Here is a 14,120-nt window from a genome sequence, read left to right on the forward strand (position 1 = left end):
GTAGTGACAGTGGTGTAGTGAGTGTTGTAGTGAAAGTGGTGTAGTGACAGTGGTGTAGTGACAGTGGTGTGGAGACAGTGGTGTAATGACAGTGGTGTAGTGAAAGTGGTGTAGTGACAGTGGTGTAGAGACAGTGGTGTAGTGACAGTGGTGTAGAGACAGTGGTGTAGTGACAGTGGTGTAGTGAGTGTTGTAGTGAAAGTGGTGTAGTGACAGTGGTGTAGTGACAGTGGTGTGGAGACAGTGGTGTAATGACAGTGGTGTAGTGAAAGTGGTGTAGTGACAGTGGTGTAGAGACAGTGGTGTAGTGACAGTGGTGTAGAGACAGTGGTGTAGTGACAGTGGTGTAGTGACAGTGGTGTAGTGAGTGTTGTAGTGACAGTGGTGTAGAGACAGTGGTGTAGAGACAGTGGTGTAGTGACTGTGGTGTAGTGAGTGTTGTAGTGACAGTGGTGTAGTGACTGGTGTAGAGACAGTGGTTTAGTGAAAGTGGTGTAGTGACTGGTGTAGTGACAGTGGTGTAGTGACAGTGGTGTAGAGACAGTGGTGTAGTGACAGTGGTGTAGAAACAGTGGTGTAGTGACAGTGGTGTAGTGACAGTGGTGTAGTGACAGTGGAGTAGTGAGTGTTGTAGTGACAGTGGTGTAGTGACATTGGTGTAGTGACAGTGGTGTAGTGACAGTGGTGTAGAAACAGTGGTGTAGTGAGTGTTGTAGTGACAGTGGTGTAGAGACAGTGGTGTAGAGACAGTGGTGTAGTGACTGTGTTGTAGTGACAGTGTTGTAGTGAGTGGTGTAGTGAAAGTGGTGTAGAGACATTGGTGTAGTGACAGTGGTGTAGTGAGTGTTGTAGTGACAGTGGTGTAGAGACAGTGGTGTAGAGACAGTGGTGTAGTGACAGTGGTGTAGAGACAGTGGTGTAGTGACAGTGGTGTAGAGACAGTGGTGTAGTGACAGTGGTGTAGTGACAGTGGTGTAGTGACAATGGTGTAGAGACAGTGGTTTAGTGACAGTGGTTTAGTGACAGTGGAGTAGTGAGTGTTGTAGTGACAGTGGTGTAGAGACAGTGGTGTAGTGACAGTGGTGTAGAGACAGTGGTGTAGTGACAGTGGTGTAGAGACAGTGGTGTAGTGACAGTGGTGTAGTGACAGTGGTGTAGAGGCAGTGGTGTAGTGACAGTGGTGTAGTGACAGTGGTGTAGTGACAGTGTTGTAGTGACAGTGGTGTAGAGACAGTAGTGTAGAGACAGTGGTGTAGTGACAGTGGTGTAGTGACAGTGCTGTAGAGACAGTGGTGTAGAGACAATGGTGTAGTGACAGTGGTGTAGTGACAGTGGTGTAGAGGCAGTGGTGTAGTGACAGTGGTGTAGTGACAGTGCTGTAGAGACAGTGGTGTAGAGACAATGGTGTAGTGACAGTGGTGTAGTGAAGGTGGTGTAGTGACAGTGGTGTAGTGACAGTGTTGTAGTGACAGTGGTGTAGAGACAGTGGTGTAGAGACAGTGGTGTAGTGACAGTGGTGTAGAGACAGTGGTGTAGTGACAGTGGTGTATTGACAGTGTTGTAGTGACAGTGGTGTAGTGACAGTGGTGTAGAGACAGTGGTTTAGTGACAGTGGTTTAGTGACAGTGGTTTAGTGACAGTGGAGTAGAGACAGTGGTGTAGTGACTGTGTTGTAGTGACAGTGGTGTAGTGACAGTGGTGTAGTGAGTGTTGTAGAGACAGTGGTGTAGAGACAGTGGTGTAGTGACAGTGGTGCAGTGACAGTAGTGTAGTGAGTGTTGTAGTGACAGTGGTGTAGTGAAAGTGGTGTAGTGACAGTGGTGTAGAGACAGTGGTGTAGAGACAGTGGTGTAGTGACTGTGTTGTAGTGACAGTGGTGTAGTGACAGTGGTGTAGTGACAGTGGTGTAGTGAGTTTTGTAGTGACAGTGGTGTAGAGACAGTGGTGTAGAGACAGTGGTGTAGTGACAGTGGTGTAGAGACAGTGGTGTAGTGACAGTGGTGTAGTGACAGTGGTGTAGAGACAGTGGTGTTGTGACAATGGTGTAGTGAGTGGTGTAGTGACAGTGTTGTAGTGACAGTGGTGTAGAGACAGTGGTGTAGTGACAGTGGTGTAGTGACAGTGGTGTAGAGACAGTGGTGTAGTGACAGTGGTGTAGTGACAGTGGTGTAGAGACAGTGGTGTTGTGACAATGGTGTAGTGAGTGGTGTAGTGACAGTGTTGTAGTGACAGTGGTGTAGTGAAAGTGGTGTAGTGACAGTGGTGTAGTGAGTGTTGTAGTGACAGTGGTGTAGTGAAAATGGTGTAGTGACAGTGGTGTAGTGACAGTGGTGTAGAGACAGTGGTGTAGAGACAGTGGTGTAGTGAGTGTTGTAGTGACAGTGGTGTAGTGAGTGTTGTAGTGACAGTGTTGTAGTGACTGGTGTAGAGACAGTGGTGTAGTGAAAGTGGTGTAGAGACAGTGGTGTAGTGAAACTGGTGTAGAGACAGTGGTGTAGTGACAGTGGTGTAGTGAGTGTTGTAGTGACAGTGGTGTAGAGACAGTGGTGTAGTGACAGTGGTGCAGTGACAGTGGTGTAGTGAGTGTTGTAGTGACTGTGGTGTAGTGACAGTGGTGTAGAGACAGTGGTGTAGAGACAGTGGTGTAGTGACTGTGGTGTAGTGACAGTGTTGTAGTGAGTGTTGTAGTGACAGTGGTGTAGTGACAGTGGTGTAGTGACAGTGGTGTAGAGACAGTGGTGTAGTGACTGTGTTGTAGTGACAGTGGTGTAGTGACAGTGGTGTAGTGACAGTGGTGTAGTGACAGTGGTGTAGTGAGTTTTGTAGTGACAGTGGTGTAGAGACAGTGGTGTAGTGGCAGTGGTGTAGTGACAGTGGTGTAGTGACAGTGGTGTAGTGAGTGGTGTAGTGACAGTGGTGTAGTGACAGTGGTGTAGAGACAGTGGTGTAGTGACAGTGGTGTAGTGACAGTGGTGTAGTGAAAGTGTTGTAGTGACAGTGGTGTAGAGACAGTGGTGCAGTGACAGTGGGGTAGTGACAGTGTTGTAGTGACAGTTGTGTAGTGAGTGTTGTAGTGACAGTGTTGTAGTGACTGGTGTAGAGACAGTGGTGTAGTGAAAGTGGTGTAGTGACAGTGGTGTAGTGAAAGTGGTGTAGTGACAGTGGTGTAGTGACAGTGGTGTAGTGAAAGTGTTGTAGTGAAAGTGGTGTAGTGACAGTGGTGTAGTGACAGTGGTGTAGTGACAGTGGTGTAGTGAAAGTGGTGCAGTGAAAGTGGTGTAGTGAGTGTTGTAGTGACAGTGGTGTAGTGAAAGTGGTGTAGTGAGTGTTGTAGTGACAGTGGTGTAGTGACAGTGGTGTAGTGACAGTGTTGTAGTGAAAGTGGTGTAGTGACAGTGTTGTAGCGACAGTGGTGTAGTGAGTGTTGTAGTGAAAGTGGTGTAGTGACAGTGGAGTAGTGACAGTGGTGTAGTGACAGTGGTGTAGAGACAGTGGTGTAGTGAGTGTTGTAGTGACAGTGTTGTAGTGACTGGTGTAGAGACAGTGGTGTAGTGAAAGTGGTGTAGTGACAGCGGTGTACTGACAGTGGTGTAGAGACAGTGGTGTAGTGACAGTGGTGTAGAAACAGTGGTGTAGTGACATTGGTGTAGTGACAGTGTTGTAGTGACAGTGGTGTAGTGACTGTGGTGTAGAGACAGTGGTGTAGTGAAAGTGGTGTAGTGACAGTTGTGTAGTGAAAGTGGTGTAGTGACTGTGGTGTAGTGAAAGTGGTGTAGTGACAGTGGTGTAGTGACAGTGTTGTAGTGACAGTGGTGTAGTGAGTGTTGTAGTGACAGTGTTGTAGTGACTGGTGTAGAGACAGTGGTGTAGTGAAAGTGGTGTAGTGACAGTGGTGTAGTGAAAGTGGTGTAGTGACAGTGGTGTAGTGAAAGTGTTGTAGTGAAAGTGGTGTAGTGACAGTGGTGTAGTGACAGTGATGTAGTGAAAGTGGTGTAGTGAAAGTGGTGTAGTGAGTGTTGTAGTGACAGTGGTGTAGTGAAAGTGGTGTAGTGAGTGTTGTAGTGACAGTGGTGTAGTGACAGTGTTGTAGTGAAAGTGGTGTAGTGACAGTGTTGTAGCGACAGTGGTGTAGTGAGTGTTGTAGTGAAAGTGGTGTAGTGACAGTGGAGTAGTGACAGTGGTGTAGTGACAGTGGTGTAGTGACAGTGGTGTAGTGACAGTGGTGTAGAGACAGTGGTGTAGTGACAGTGTTGTAGTGACTGGTGTAGAGACAGTGGTGTAGTGAAAGTGGTGTAGTGACAGTGGTGTAGTGACAGTGGTGTAGTGAGTGTTGTAGTGACAGTGGTGTAGAAACAGTGGTGTAGTGACATTGGTGTAGTGACAGTGTTGTAGTGACAGTGGTGTAGTGACATTGGTGTAGTGACAGTGTTGTAGTGAAAGTGGTGTAATGAAAGTGGTGTAGTGACAGTGGTGTACTGACAGTGGTGTAGTGAGTGGTGTAGTGACAGTGGTGTAGAAACAGTGGTGTAGTGACATTGGTGTAGTGACAGTGTTGTAGTGACAGTGGTGTAGTGACAGTGGTGTAGTGACAGTGTTGTAGTGACAGTGGTGTAGTGACATTGGTGTAGTGACAGTGTTGTAGTGACAGTGGTGTAGTGACATTGGTGTAGTGACAGTGTTGTAGTGAAAGTTGTGTAGTGACTGTGGTGTAGAGACAGTGGTGTAGTGAAAGTGGTGTAGTGACAGTGGTGTAGAGACAGTGGTGCAGTGACAGTGGGGTAGTGACAGTGTTGTAGTGACAGTTGTGCAGTGAGTGTTGTAGTGACAGTGTTGTAGTGACTGGTGTAGAGACAGTGGTGTAGTGAAAGTGGTGTAGTGACAGTGGTGTAGTGAAAGTGGTGTAGTGACAGTGGTGTAGTGACAGTGGTGTAGTGAAAGTGTTGTAGTGAAAGTGGTGTAGTGACAGTGGTGTAGTGACAGTGGTGTAGTGAAAGTGGTGCAGTGAAAGTGGTGTAGTGAGTGTTGTAGTTACAGTGGTGTAGTGAAAGTGGTGTAGTGAGTGTTGTAGTGACAGTGGTGTAGTGACAGTGGTGTAGTGACAGTGTTGTAGTGAAAGTGGTGTAGTGACAGTGTTGTAGCGACAGTGGTGTAGTGAGTGTTGTAGTGAAAGTGGTGTAGTGACAGTGGAGTAGTGACAGTGGTGTAGTGACAGTGGTGTAGAGACAGTGGTGTAGTGAGTGTTGTAGTGACAGTGTTGTATTGACTGGTGTAGAGACAGTGGTGTAGTGAAAGTGGTGTAGTGACAGCGGTGTACTGACAGTGGTGTAGAGACAGTGGTGTAGTGACAGTGGTGTAGAAACAGTGGTGTAGTGACATTGGTGTAGTGACAGTGTTGTAGTGACAGTGGTGTAGTGACTGTGGTGTAGAGACAGTGGTGTAGTGAAAGTGGTGTAGTGACAGTTGTGTAGTGAAAGTGGTGTAGTGACTGTGGTGTAGTGAAAGTGGTGTAGTGACAGTGGTGTAGTGACAGTGTTGTAGTGACAGTGGTGTAGTGAGTGTTGTAGTGACAGTGTTGTAGTGACTGGTGTAGAGACAGTGGTGTAGTGAAAGTGGTGTAGTGACAGTGGTGTAGTGAAAGTGGTGTAGTGACAGTGGTGTAGTGATAGTGGTGTAGTGAAAGTGTTGTAGTGAAAGTGGTGTAGTGACAGTGGTGTAGTGACAGTGATGTAGTGAAAGTGGTGTAGTGAAAGTGGTGTAATGAGTGTTGTAGTGACAGTGGTGTAGTGACAGTGGTGTAGTGACAGTGTTGTAGTGAAAGTGGTGTAGTGACAGTGTTGTAGCGACAGTGGTGTAGTGAGTGGTGTAGTGACAGTGGAGTAGTGACAGTGGTGTAGTGACAGTGGTGTAGTGACAGTGGTGTAGTGACAGTGGTGTAGAGACAGTGGTGTAGTGACAGTGTTGTAGTGACTGATGTAGAGACAGTGGTGTAGTGAAAGTGGTGTAGTGACAGTGGTGTAGTGACAGTGGTGTAGTGAGTGTTGTAGTGACAGTGGTGTAGAAACAGTGGTGTAGTGACATTGGTGTAGTGACAGTGTTGTAGTGACAGTGGTGTAGTGACATTGGTGTAGTGACAGTGTTGTAGTGAAAGTGGTGTAATGAAAGTGGTGTAGTGACAGTGGTGTACTGACAGTGGTGTAGTGAGTGTTGTAGTGACAGTGGTGTAGTGACAGTGGTGTAGTGACATTGGTGTAGTGACAGTGTTGTAGTGACAGTGGTGTAGTGACAGTGGTGTAGTGACAGTGGTGTAGTGACATTGGTGTAGTGACTGGTGTAGAGACAGTGGTGTAGTGAAAGTGGTGTAGTGAAGTGTAGTGCAGTGGTGAAGTGTAGTGCAGTGTGCTTTAACTCTCTACATTTGATTATATTGTCTTCTGGTAAAGTAGGTTCCTGTCTTTTGTATACTATCTGTTTAACTCACTTTGTTCTAGAGTAGTGTGATTTGAATCGTGTTATATTCTATAGCATTGTTGATTTTATAGTGTTGGTCTTTGTTGTTCTCTCAGCTGATTAATCAGGAGTAGTTTCAGTCTCCCTTAAGGTGTGAATTGGGGGCAGGGCTTACCTATTTAAATTGAAGGTGAACCAGCCTACTCTTCAGTGTGCTTTAACTCTCTACATTTGATTATATTGTCTTCTGGTAAAGTAGGTTCCTGTCTTTTGTATACTATCTGCTTAACTCACTTTGTTCTAGAGTAGTGTGATTTGAATCGTGTTATATTCTATAGCATTGTTGATTTTTATAGTGTTGGTTTTTGTTGTTCTCTCAGCTGATTAATCAGGAGTAGTTTCAGTCTCCCTTAAGGTGTGAATTGGGGGCAGGGCTTACCTATTTAAATTGAAGGTGAACCAGCCTACTCTTCAGTGTGCTTTAACTCTCTACATTTGATTATATTGTCTTCTGGTAAAGTAGGTTCCTGTCTTTTGTATACTATCTGCTTAACTCACTTTGTTCTAGAGTAGTGTGATTTGAATCGTGTTATATTCTATAGCATTGTTGATTTTTATAGTGTTGGTTTTTGTTGTTCTCTCAGCTGATTAATCAGGAGTAGTTTCAGTCTCCCTTAAGGTGTGAATTGGGGGCAGGGCTTACCTATTTAAATTGAAGGTTCTCCGCTACAGCGTCTGTAGCGGTTTGTTTGTTAGTAGCTCTCTCTCTCTCTCTCTCTCTCTCTCTAACATTAGTGTCTAGTACTGTTTTGATATATTCTACCATACCTCAATTCTCACTCTTGTTTGACTACAAATATGTGCCTTAAACCCATCTCTGTACTCAAGGCCTACTCTCGCAGACGCTCTCATCCACAAAGCAGAGGTCACAATCCCAATAACCTCATCTACCCTCCTCTGTTATGTAAGTCTCAAACAGTAGTGGTAGGTGGGCTCTGGAATTGTCAGTCTGCTGTAAAGAAAGCTGATTTTATCTCTGCTTTAACTTCCCATTACTCCTTTGATTTTCTTGCTCTAACAGAAACCTGGATATCCCCACAGAACACTGCTACACCAGCTGCTTTATCCTCTGCCTATGCTTTCTCTCACTCACCACGAGAAACAGGCAGGGGTGGTGGTACAGGTTTATTGTTGTCAAAGAAATGGTGCTTTAAACCTCTACTCTTCTCTAATTTAACCATCTCTTCTTTTGAATTTCATGCCATTTCAGTTACCTCTCCTATCAACCTTGTTATCATTGTTGTCTACCGCCCTCCTGGTCCCCTAGGAAACTTCTTGGAAGAAATGGACTCACTGCTTAGTGCTTTCCCTTCCGATAGCTCCCCCCTGACAGTGCTTGGTGACTTCAACCTCCCCTCTGACAAGCTACATTCTTCTTCCCTCCTGTCTCTTCTCGACTCTTTCTCCCTCACACTCAACAGCTACATCCCCACACACAAAAGAGGCAATGTCCTGGACCTGGTTTTCACCCGTCCTTCTCCAGCTACAGATGTGACTGCTACCCCACTCCACGTCTCTGATCATCACCTGGTATCCTTCACCATCACTCTACCTATCTTACCTAAAACTACCTCTCACCCCCTTGCTCTTACTCGCCGCAACCTTCACTCTGTCTCACCTTCATCTGTAGCTTCTGGCACTCTTTCTTCCCTTCCTGATGCTAAGTCTTTTTCCTCACTACCCTTAGACTCAGCCACAGATACTTTCCTCTCATCTCTTTCCTCAACTATGGACTCCCTCTGCCCTATGTTCGCTAAACCCAAGAAAACTTCTTCCTCTGCTCCTTGGCTTTCAGATGTGCTGCGCAACAATCGAAGAGAGCTAAGATCATCAGAGAGAAAGTGGAAGAAATCACAACTTGATGCAGATCTTGATTTTTACAGAACACTTCTTGTCAAGTTCTCCTCAGATGTGACTTCTGCCAAGACTTCCTTCTACAAGGAAAAGCTTGAAGCTTCCTCACATGACCCTCGGAAATTCCACAACATCATCTCTTCTCTGCTCAACCCCCCGGCTCCACCTTCTTCATCCTCCCTGACTGCAGAAGACTTTGCTTCTTTCTACCAGGAGAAGATTGAGGAAATCTGCCGGACCTTCACTTCAGCCCCGACTGCACTTACATCTCAGAGTATGGATTCCCCTACACCTTCGTTGTCACATTTTTCAACTGTAGCAGCAGAAGAGATTTTACAACTCATCCAGTCCTGCAATCCTACCACCTGCCCATTGGATCCACTCCCTACCACTATGCTCCAGACCATCTCACAAGACCTCTTGCCCTTCATTTCCACTATCGTCAATAGATCCATAGCATCTGGTCAGGTACCAACTACTTTCAAGAGAGCAAGGGTTATTCCCATCCTAAAGAAACCTGCTCTGGATCCATCAGACATCAGTAACTACAGACCGGTATCACTTCTCTCATTTCTTTCAAAAATTCTTGAACGCATTGTCTATAATCAACTGTCTGTCTATCTCTCACAGAACAACCTCCAAGATCCCAAACAGTCTGGCTTTAAAGCAGCTCACTCTACAGAGACAGCCCTTTTGGATGTCTCTGAGAAGCTACATACTGCTAGATCAGCCAAACTATCATCCGTCCTTATCCTCCTTGACCTTTCAGCAGCGTTTGATACGGTCAACCACAAGACTCTCTTATCCTCCCTCAAGAGTCTTGGGATTTGCGGATCCTGGAAGGATTTGCCTCCTACCTGGAAGGACGCTCATATCAAGTAACATGGAGGGGAGTGACATCTGCTCCACGCAGACTCTCCACTGGCGTCCCACAGGGCTCAGTACTTGGTCCTCTTCTTTTCTCCTTGTATACTCACTCACTTGGTGAAGTTATTTCATCACATGGGTTCTCTTACCACTGCTATGCTGATGATACACAACTTATCTTCTCTTTCCCACCCTCAGATGCCACAGCTTCTGACCGGATCTCAGCATGTCTGGCAGAAATTTCATCATGGATGACTGCTCATCAGTTAAAGCTCAATCCTAGCAAAACTGAACTGCTGTTCATCCCAGGTGATTCATCCCCAGGTCACGATCTTGCTATATCCTTGCACAACGATCTGATCTCCCCTTCAGCCACAGCTCGCAACCTTGGGGTAACCATGGACAATCAACTGTCCTTTTCCTCTCATGTTGCAAATGTGACTCGCTCATGTCGGTTTCTTCTCTACAACATTAGAAGGATTCGGCCATTTTTGTCCACACAGACTGCCCAGGTACTTGTTCAGTCTCTTGTCATTTCTAGACTGGATTACTGCAATGCACTGCTGGCAGGTCTACCTATGAACGCAATCCGTCCTCTGCAAATGATCCAAAATGCAGCTGCCCGGCTTGTTTTCAACCTGCCAAAGTTCTCGCATACCACCCCGCTACTGCGATCCCTCCACTGGCTTCCGGTAGCTGCACGCATCCGGTTCAAAACACTGATGCTGGCCTACAAAGCCAAAAATGGACCAGCCCCCTCTTACCTCAAAGCCCTCATCATTCCTCGCACTGCACCCCGCAACCTCCGATCTACCAGCACTGCTCGACTGGTTCCACCATCTCTCAGGGTAAGAGGCAAGTATACTACAAGACTCTTCTCTGTACTGGCACCAAGGTGGTGGAATGAACTTCCCATAGAGGTCCGGACAGCCGAGTCACTGGCTATTTTCAAGCGGCGGTTGAAGACCTACTTATTCAGGAAGCACTTCAACTAGCACTTCTTTCCTTATCTTTTGCATTTTAAAAAAAAAAAAAAAAAAAAAAAACCCACCTTTGACACTTTTTCATTGTAACTTTGAACAAATGTTTTAAACTCATGGTATCTTAAGTATGTAACCTAGTGAACCAGCATTAATGTATTCAGTGTTAGAGATTTAAGCACTTATGTACGTCGCTCTGGATAAGGGCGTCTGCCAAATGCTGTAAATGTAAATGTAAATGTAATGTAGTGACAGTGGTGTAGTGACAGTGGTGTAGTGACAGTGGTGTAGTGACAGTGGTGTAGTGAAAGTGTTGTAGTGACAGTGTTGTAGTGACAGTGTTGTAGTGACAGTGGTGTAGTGACAGTGGTGTAGTGACAGTGGTGTAGTGACAGTGGTGTAGTGACAGTGGTGTAGTGAAAGTGATGTAGTTAGTGTTGTAGTGACAGTGGTGTAGTGACTGGTGTAGAGACAGTGGTGTAGTGAAAGTGGTGTAGTGACAGTGGTGTAGTGACAGTGGTGTAGTGAAAGTGTTGTAGTGAAAGTGGTGTAGTGACAGTGGTGTAGTGACAGTGGTGTAGTGAAAGTGGTGTAGTGAGTGTTGTAGTGACAGTGGTGTAGTGAAAGTGGTGTAGTGAGTGTTGTAGTGACAGTGGTGTAGTGACAGTGTTGTAGTGAAAGTGGTGTAGTGACAGTGTTGTAGCGACAGTGGTGTAGTGAGTGTTGTAGTGAAAGTGGTGTAGTGACAGTGGAGTAGTGACAGTGGTGTAGTGACAGTGGTGTAGAGACAGTGGTGTAGAGACAGTGGTGTAGTGACAGTGTTGTAGTGACTGGTGTAGAGACAGTGGTGTAGTGAAAGTGGTGTAGTGACAGTGGTGTAGTGACAGTGGTGTAGTGACAGTGGTGTAGTGAGTGTTGTAGAAACAGTGGTGTAGTGACATTGGTGTAGTGACATTGGTGTAGTGACAGTGTTGTAGTGACATTGGTGTAGTGACAGTGTTGTAGTGAAAGTGGTGTAATGAAAGTGGTGTAGTGACAGTGGTGTACTGACAGTGGTGTAGTGAGTGTTGTAGTGACAGTAGTGTAGAAACAGTGGTGTAGTGACATTGGTGTAGTGACAGTGTTGTAGTGAAAGTGGTGTACTGACTGTGGTGTAGAGACAGTGGTGTAGAGACAGTGGTGTAGTGAAAGTGGTGTAGTGAAAGTGGTGTAGTGACAGTGGTGTAGTGAAAGTGGTGTAGTGACTGTGGTGTAGTGACAGTGGTGTAGTGACAGTGTTGTAGTGACAGTGTTGTAGTGACAGTGGTGTAGTGACAGTGGTGTAGTGACAGTGGTGTAGTGACAGTGGTGTAGTGAAAGTGGTGTAGTGACAGTGGTGTAGTGACAGTGAAGTAGTGACAGTGGTGTAGTGACAGTGGTGTAGTGACAGTGGTGTAGTGACAGTGGAGTAGTGAGTGTTGTAGTGACAGTGGTGTAGTGACAGTGGTGTAATGAGTGTTGTAGTGACAGTGGTGTAGTCAGTGTTGTAGTGACAGTGTTGTAGTGACAGTGTTGTAATGACAGTGGTGTAGTGAAAGTGGTGTAGAGACAGTGGTGTAGAGACAGTGTTTTAGTGACAGTGGTGTAGTGAAAGTGGTGTAGTGAGTGTTTTAGTGACTGTGGTGTAGTGACAGTGGTGTAGTGACAGTGGTGTAGTGAGTGTTGTAGTGACAGTGGTGTAGTGACAGTGGTGTAGTGAGTGTTGTAGTGACAGTGTTGTAGTGACAGTGGTGTAGAGACAGTGGTGCAGTGACAGTGTTGTAGTGACAGTGGTGTAGTGACAGTGGTGTAGTGAGTGTTGTAGTGACAGTGTTGTAGTGATTGGTGTAGAGACAGTGGTGTAGTGAAAGTGGTGTAGTGACAGTGGTGTAGTGACAGTGGTGTAGTGAAAGTGTTGTAGTGAAAGTGGTGTAGTGACAGTGGTGTAGTGAAAGTGGTGCAGTGAAAGTGGTGTAGTGAGTGTTGTAGTGACAGTGGTGTAGTGAAAGTGGTGTAGTGAGTGTTGTAGTGACAGTGGTGTAGTGACAGTGGTGTAGTGACAGTGTTGTAGTGAAAGTGGTGTAGTGACAGTGTTGTAGCGACAGTGGTGTAGTGAGTGTTGTAGTGAAAGTGGTGTAGTGACAGTGGAGTAGTGACAGTGGTGTAGTGACAGTGGTGTAGTGACAGTGGTGTAGAGACAGTGGTGTAGAGACAGTGGTGTAGTGAGTGTTGTAGTGACAGTGTTGTAGTGACTGGTGTAGAGATAGTGGTGTAGTGAAAGTGGTGTAGTGAAAGTGGTGTAGTGACAGTGGTGTACTGACAGTGGTGTAGAGACAGTGGTGTAGTGACATTGGTGTAGTGACAGTGTTGTAGTGACAGTGGTGTAGTGACATTGGTGTAGTGACAGTGTTGTAGTGAAAGTGGTGTAGTGACTGTTGTGTAGAGACAGTGGTGTAGTGAAAGTGGTGTAGTGACAGTGGTGTAGTGAAAGTGGTGTAGTGACTGTGGTGTAGTGACTGTGGTGTAGTGACAGTGTTGTAGTGACAGTGTTGTAGTGACAGTGGTGTAGTGAAAGTGGTGTAGTGAAAGTGGTGTAGTGACAGTGGTGTAGTGAGTGTTGTAGTGACAGTGGTGTAGTGACAGTGGTGTAGTGAGTGTTGTAGTGACAGTGGTGTAGTGACAGTGGTGTAGTGACAGTGGTGTAGTGACAGTGGTGTAGTGACTGTGGTGTAGTGAGTGTATTTTTAGTGTAGTGAGTGATTTTAGTCACTCTTATTGTCACATCACTACAGCACATGTGATTTTAGTCACTTTTATTGCCACATCACTACAGCACATGTGATTTTAGTCACTTTTATTGCCACATCACTACAGCACATGTGCCTTGGTCAGTGAAATTCTTAGGAACAAACTCCAGGAATTACACAACAGTTGTACAGATAAACAGATAAACATATAGGAAATGAGTTAACAGGTCAAAATGTGCCATTTGTTCATACATATAGTCAGTACTATGTGTGTGTACAATGTGTGTTTACAATGTGTGTGTACAATATGTGTGCGTACAATGTGTGTGTACAATGTGTGTGTACAATATGTGTGTACAATGTGTGTGTACAATGTGTGTGTACAATATGTACACTTAAACAGATAATGGAATCAGCAAATGAACATGTGTAATATGCTCATACGTGTCAGTACACACAGTGTAAATACTGTAGAAATATATTAGGTATTAATTACAGTATTTTCCGCACTATAAGTAACACCTAAGAGCCTTAAACTTTCTCAAAAATCGTCTGTGGATAAAATATGGAGGTGTGGCGTGAGAATATGGGGGTGTGGCGTGAGAATTGGGTCAATTGCGTGAGAATATGGGGGTGTGGTGTGAGTCACACTTTGTACACAACACACGCCACACTTTGTACACAACACACACCACACTTTGTACACAACACACACCACACTTTGTACACAACACACAACACACTTTTTACACAGCAAACTTTTATTTGCACAAATTTAACTTTTCGAGCGAGGCACATCACACCATCAAGCTTGGAAAATGGTAAGTTTCCTGATTATGACATTTATTTACATTTAAATATATCTAATAGTACTCTTGAGTTTTTGTATTATATTAATCTTTATATTAACCTTTTGTTTTATGATTATGTTTTTAAAGCTGCTTTGAGACAATGTCAATTGTTAAATGGTATACAAATACATTTGAATTGAATAGAAAAATTTTAATTTGATCATCAGGATTCATTTTATTTAAGCATTCATACTGTCTAGTTTAATGTTAAGTTTGTATAGTTTAATATTCACTTACATTTATATTCATTTCATATTAAATAGTAAGACAAGTAACTTATTGTCTTAGGGAGCACT

Source organism: Tachysurus fulvidraco, chromosome 19 (assembly GCF_022655615.1).
Source record: "Tachysurus fulvidraco isolate hzauxx_2018 chromosome 19, HZAU_PFXX_2.0, whole genome shotgun sequence".
Classification (NCBI taxonomy): Eukaryota; Metazoa; Chordata; class Actinopteri; order Siluriformes; family Bagridae; genus Tachysurus; species Tachysurus fulvidraco.